Genomic DNA, 387 nt, shown 5'->3' with positions numbered 1-387 from the left:
GGGCTGGTTCGGCCCGGTTCCGTGACTAGAAGGGCGGAGGGATCCGCGGATCCGCGCCCCCGGAAAAAAAAAGAAAATAAGGGACCCCGAAATAATTGAAAACAGTGGCAACAATCTGAGGTAAAACAAAGTAATTTACTAAATATGGTATCAACAGAATTTTATAAGGAGAGAGAATGTGAAATTGATAGTGGATTGGCCTTACCACAACGCTGAGATGAGAAGCGCAGGCAGAGAAGCGCAGGCGAGAAGCGCAGGCAGAGAAGCGCAAGCGAAGCAGCGCAGGCAGAGAAGCGCAAGCGAAGCAGCGCAGGCAAAGAAGAGAGCATCAGGTGACCTTGCCGGGAGTTATATCTCCTCGTTGACCGCAAAGCCCCCTGGGGAAAC

This window comes from Meleagris gallopavo, chromosome 3 (genome assembly GCF_000146605.3).
Source record: "Meleagris gallopavo isolate NT-WF06-2002-E0010 breed Aviagen turkey brand Nicholas breeding stock chromosome 3, Turkey_5.1, whole genome shotgun sequence".
In the NCBI taxonomy this organism is placed as follows: Eukaryota; Metazoa; Chordata; class Aves; order Galliformes; family Phasianidae; genus Meleagris; species Meleagris gallopavo.
The sequence above is the reverse complement of the archived record's forward strand: the minus strand, read 5'-3'. Positions refer to the sequence as shown.